At 48.3% G+C, this 5,431-nt stretch overlaps 1 pseudogene; it reads left to right on the top strand.

Moving 5' to 3' along the window:
- Positions 1–3,692: 3,692 nt before the first annotated feature.
- Positions 3,693–4,930, top strand: LOC136456021 (jasmonate O-methyltransferase-like; annotated as a pseudogene).
- Positions 4,931–5,431: the final 501 nt, after the last annotated feature.

Raw genomic sequence — 5,431 nt, 5'->3', positions numbered from 1 at the left:
CACATGCCAAGTACGTATAGTATGTGAACTTGGACGCCATGACAACAAACCTGACCAACGGGCAACAGAGCTATATGCTTAGTTCATAAATTTATTTACACGTCAGTGTCATATCGGTCATATATATACTTCTAACCAGAGATGTCTTTATTCTTCAAAAATATCTACTATATCACAATCCATGGTTAGGGATGGCATTGGACCCACACACTAGTGTAGGCCGAGTAAATACCCACTTGTGACATTTTGTCTAACATGTAAAATTCCACACCCACGCGGAGAGGTTTGCATGTGTCCGCACGCGTGACGGATTGGATTATATATAATCCCTATTAGTTAGTATAAGTAGCCCATTAACCTGTGCTCCAGTACAGTCTAGAATCTTACGTTACACAAGTATTAAAAGTTTGGTAAAGACTTCATTACGCTCAGCTGGTTTTTAATCAACCCGCCCGCACACCCCGCCCACGTGGCTGCACACCCCCCCAGCTCTCTCTCTCTCCCTCTCTCTCTCCGCCCGCGGCACCTGGTGAGCTCCTCCCAGTCACGGTCTCTCCCCGACAAGGACCTCCTTCTGGCGAGTCCGCGCCCATGCCCCACCTCCTCCCCATGCGGTCCTCCCTCTCTCCCCTTCGCTGCCGCCGCGGCAATGGCGAGGTAGGCCTCCTCTTCATCCTCCTCTTCCCTCCTCTGGATCTGCTGCTGCTTAGGGTTTCAGCGAGCTCTCCCTTGATCTTCCCCAACTCCAGCGGGCTTAGAAGGAAAGGTTAGGGGGGGGGGGGGGGCAGGAAGGTTGGCCAGGCGGTGGGATGCCGACGAGCGGTTTAGGGGCCTTGGCAGCGGTGGAGGCGGTCGGGTCAGGTCAGGGCGGAGCGCCATGGCCAAGGCGGCGGGGGGGGGGGGGGCGGGGGGCGGCGGGGGGGTTTTAATATATATGTTTTCGCCTTTGCATAAAACCTTTGTGGGGTTTTAATATATATTTAGCCGACACCTTATCTTAAGTTATACTCCCTCTGTCCTTGAATGAATAGATTTGTAGCTTAAGAATTTGTCTACAAATAAATCTATCTCTAGGAGAGGTTGAACGGTCCATCGACCTATTTATTTTCCTCAAAGTCTGGATGTGTGTAGTAAATGCTATAATTAGTGTGTTACTGGAACAATTACCGACCAGTGTGCAACTACTATAATTAATGAAGGCTAGTATGGTCTTTTCTCTGTCATACTAATATGTTCTAAACTTGCTAGAAATCTATTTATTTAGGGACAGATGGAGTATCAACTTTTATTGCATCTCTTTTGTGATATCATGAACGATGTATGTGCTTTCAAATTTTTATTATCAGTTGTTGCAATTTTCATCCATGTGTTCAAAATCTAGTGTTTATTGTATCTTTAATTCATAATTTCCCTTTTATGTTTTATTGAAAAAAGATTCGATGTCATATATTTCACTCTTAGTTACCACGTTGATCTTGAATTTCCTCTATCAAAGAATTATACATGTAGTAATATTGTTCTATGAAAAATACAGTGCTGAAAAAATCATTGTAATAGAGTTTTAATATAATTTAAAATTAATTTTAGGGTCACCGTGCGTGGTGGCAAGAGTAGATATAGACCTAATATGGAATCCGCAAAAGGCAGTGACTTAGGTTAACAGAACGATCAATCCTGTTCGTTTGAACTTATCAGCCATGGTACAGTATTTCTCTGTCGCAACAAAACAGCATCGGCCGGCTTATGAGACGCAAAAACCATGGCCGAAAAGAGTAAGATGAAAATCAATTTGTTCAAAATCTGTGGTGGTTATAGAGCAGATAAAGCAGTATGTGTTTAAAATCTGTGGTGGCTATATACAGATTTCCACGTTGAAAAAATTGCCAGGAAAAAAGGAATTTGTGGAGCCGTCCGCTGTGGTTACGTAGATAGTCAGGGTAAGGGCGGCGGCGAGAGCGCGCGAGCGAGCGCGCGCGCGAGAGCGAGAGGAGAGGAGAGAGCGAGAGCGGAGAAGAGATATAATATATTATATATATATATATAGTATAGCATAATTATGGTAATAGAGGTGGTCAGAATACTTATTTAGCCGGCTGCTGATAGTCTCTTCTCTCTCTCTCTCTCCTCACTCTCTCTCCTCTCTTCTCTCCTCTCTCTTCCTCCTTCTCTCATCTCTGTCTCTCTATAGTAATAAATATATATATATTTAGTTATATATTATATATATATATATATAATATATATATATATATATATATATATATATATATATACTATATATATATCTAATATCTATATATATATATATATATATATATCAATATATATATATATATACTATATCTATGTGTGTGGTGTGTGTGTGGAGTAGTACATGTAACTACTACTAGTGGTAGCGAGCTTTTAATTTGGACATCAGCAGCGGTTGGAGTTGGATGTAAGAAAAAGACGACGGTGGCTCCCTCCGCCTGTCCGCCAGCCGCCACCGCGCCTCATCAGCGATAATCAATGAGAGGACGCTTGTGCGCCGGCCATCTCCTCCGCTCCGCTGTTGCATTGCATTGCAGTCAACACATCGTCACGGATGACTTTGACTTCTCTTGGCCTACATACACTCTACGGCCTTGTTTACACGAGTGTTAGGAATCAGTATTTGACACGGTAGCACTTTTATTTGTATTTAGTAATTATTGTTCAATCATGGTCTAACTAGGCTTAAAAGATTCGTCTCGTAATTTACAATCAAACTGTGTAATTAATTATTTTTTATCTATATTTAATACTCCATGCATGTGTCTAAAGATTTGATGTGATGAAAAAAGAGTGAAAAAACTTTTGAATCTAAAGAAGGCCCTAGGTGGTGGTTGCCGTCCTCTGTAAAAATTAAGCCACGATCAGGGCTGTTCTGATCATTCAACACCACGCAAGGACCCAAGCTAGGGCCTGCCGGTTTCCTCGATCGTTGCTGACTCTCATCTTTTACAACCCTTAATTAATGCAGGCAACAACGCAGGCTAACAAGGATGTTGGCTTCAGCCTAAAGTGAGTCTAAACGTTTGGCACGGAAGAGCGGTGGGTAACAAGCTTGCAACAACATATGCATAGTGACATGGATGCATGCAGTGCTGGATGCTGTGCGAGACCACGGCCACTCATAGATGGGTAGGTTGTTGTGGTTGCCTACATAGTATCATCACACACTACACATGCATATCCATGCCTTCAATAATCCTTCACTTCCTCCCCTTTCTTCTTCACATCAGCCCTTGTTTAGTTCGTCCATCAAAACTTTACATCCTATCACGTTGAATGTTTCGACACATGCATAAAGTATTAGATATAGACTAAAAAAATAACTAATTGTACAGATTACGACTACTTTGCGAGACGAATCTTTTAAGACTAATTAGTCCATGATTTGACAATAAAGTGCTACAGTACAAATGCGCTAATAACGGATTAATTAGGTTTAATAAATTCTTCTCTGTAATTTATTTTTTTATTAGTATCCAAACATCGCATGCGACATCCCATTTAGCATCTAACGTGACATCCCAAAACTTTACACCCTGCATCTATACGTCCCCTCGTTCACTAGCTATATATATATATAATATATATATATATATATATATAGCAAGAGAAGAAGCAGCAGGTCCAGGAATTAAAGAAGATATTTTTCCAACAACAAACGAAGCTAAGAAACAGTAATAACCCAGTAAATACATGGAGATGCTGCAGGACGAGGCGGTAGTCGTCGCGAGGCCGAGGCCGAGGCCAGAAGCAGCAGCAGCAGCAGCAGCGGTCGTCGCCGTGCGCCGCATGAACAGCAGCAGCGACGGCAAGATGTGCTACGCCAACAACTCCGACTTCCAGCGGGTCATCGCCTCCGTCACCAAGAAGGCCAGGCAGGAGCTGGCGGCGGCGCTCTACCGCGCCCGTGGCCGCCCGGACTCCATGGCCATCGCCGACCTGGGCTGCGCCACGGGGCCCAACGCGCTGCTTATGGTGTCCGACGCCGTCGAGGCCGTGCTGGCGGAGACCCACCTGCCGTCGTCGCCGCTCGCCGCCACCGGCTGCTGCCTCGCGTCGGCATGGCCGGGCTCCTTCTACGAGCGCGTCTTCCCGGAGGCCAGCCTGGACTACGTCGTATCCTCGAGCAGCCTGCACTTCCTGTCCAAGGTACTGATCGACTCGTATAGGCTGGCTGAGTGCACTGCACTGTCGATCGATAGATATACAGATGATGAAATCATTTGAAATGACAAGAAACGACGATCGAGACTGACTCGCTAATATAACTGCGATCATGTCTGCATGCACAATTACCTAACAGGCGCCGACGATGAGGATGGAGCATCCCAACCTTGGCCGCGTCTACGTCTCCGAGTCCGGCCCCGCGGCGGTGCTGGACGCCTACCGCTCCCAGTTCCACGCCGACTTCCTCGCCTTCCTCTCCTGCCGCGCCGCCGAGATGAGGCCCCGCGGCCTGCTCCTCCTCACCTTCGTCGCCAGGAGGACCGCCCGCCCCACCGCCCACGACTGCTACCTCTGGGACCTCCTCGCCGACGCTCTCATGGACATGGCCGCCGCCGGGCTCGTCGACGAGGACCAGGTCCACGCCTTCAACGCGCCCTACTACAGCCCCTGTCCCGACGACTTCGCCAAGGTCATCGCCAAGGAAGGCTCCTTCACCGTCAGGACCATGCAGCTCTTCGACACCACGCGCCGCTGCCTCCTCCTCCAGGCCCAGGCGGTGAGGCGGACGACGACGAGTTGCCGCGGTGGCTAGCCATGGAGACGGCAAGCACCGTTAGGGCGGTCGTGGAGCCCATGCTGCGGACGCAATTCGGCTGGGACGCCATGGACGGACTCTTTCTGCAGGTACAGCCTGCTGCTCGAGGCATACTACCGCCAGCGACGAATCTAGACTAAACTGCTGTCGGGGTCGCACAAATTCATGAACTTAATTTGATGGGTCGTAGCTGGCAGGAATACGCGGGGTTCCACTGATTCGTACAAAGTTATCGGGGTCGCATGACCCCGACAATTACACACTGGCTTCGCTACTGACTACCGTAGCAACACCAGCAGAAACAAGGACGACCTCACCAACGTCTTCCTCGTCTTGGAGAAGAAACAGCACTACTAGTATAGTTGGCCATTTGGCCCGGGCACTATGGGCCGGCCCAAGCACGGCACTAATTAGCATGGCCCAGAAACGGCCCGGCCCGTCGGCCTTCGTGCCAGTGCCTTGCATGGCTCGGCTTTAGTGCCATGCCTAGGCCACCATTCTGGCCCGTAGTGTCGGCCCGGGCACGGCATGCTATATGGATCGGCCCGACAGCGGCACGGCTCGGCCTCAGACGGCCGTTGGATCCCCGGCCTCGCTCCCATCGGACCGTTGGATCCGGCCGTTGGAATCGGGGTA

The sequence above is a fragment of the Miscanthus floridulus genome, chromosome 1, assembly GCF_019320115.1.
Source record: "Miscanthus floridulus cultivar M001 chromosome 1, ASM1932011v1, whole genome shotgun sequence".
Lineage (NCBI taxonomy): Eukaryota > Viridiplantae > Streptophyta > Magnoliopsida > Poales > Poaceae > Miscanthus > Miscanthus floridulus.
This window is presented reverse-complemented; position numbering and strand designations above follow the sequence as displayed.